General features: G+C 60.5%; 1 protein-coding gene across 1 annotated transcript in view; it reads left to right on the forward strand.

Annotated features, from left to right (window-relative positions):
* CAPN15 (calpain 15) overlaps nucleotides 1-332 on the forward strand; it is a gene marked incomplete at its 5' end in the record, with an annotated part of 5642 nt that overhangs the window by 502 nt on the left and 4808 nt on the right. The gene's annotated exons all lie outside the window — the stretch shown is intronic.

Raw genomic sequence — 332 nt, forward strand, 5'->3', positions numbered from 1 at the left:
TCCTGCTGTCTTGCAGGAGGTTTGAAGGGGCTGGCGTTGAGCCTGCTTGCTTTGCTTTGAGGGTTTTGGTATTGTTGAGTGCTTGTGTTCCCCCGAGCCTGGCTGGTGCAGACCTCCCGCCCCGAACAGCCCGTCCTCACCCCTGCAGACATTTATAAGGCAGCAGAAGCGAGGGCAGACGTACCGCCTGCCTTAGCATGGCTGAGCTCTGCCAGCCAGCAGAGATGGGCAGGACCCCAGGGCCTGCCGGAAAACGGGTGAGGTTTGGGCAAAGCTCCGCTGCATGTGGACAGAGCTTTCAGTCCCGCGGGTGAGGGCACTGCTCAGAGAAG

Source organism: Buceros rhinoceros, unplaced genomic scaffold, assembly GCF_000710305.1.
Source record: "Buceros rhinoceros silvestris isolate BGI_N320 unplaced genomic scaffold, ASM71030v1 scaffold24249, whole genome shotgun sequence".
Lineage (NCBI taxonomy): Eukaryota > Metazoa > Chordata > Aves > Bucerotiformes > Bucerotidae > Buceros > Buceros rhinoceros.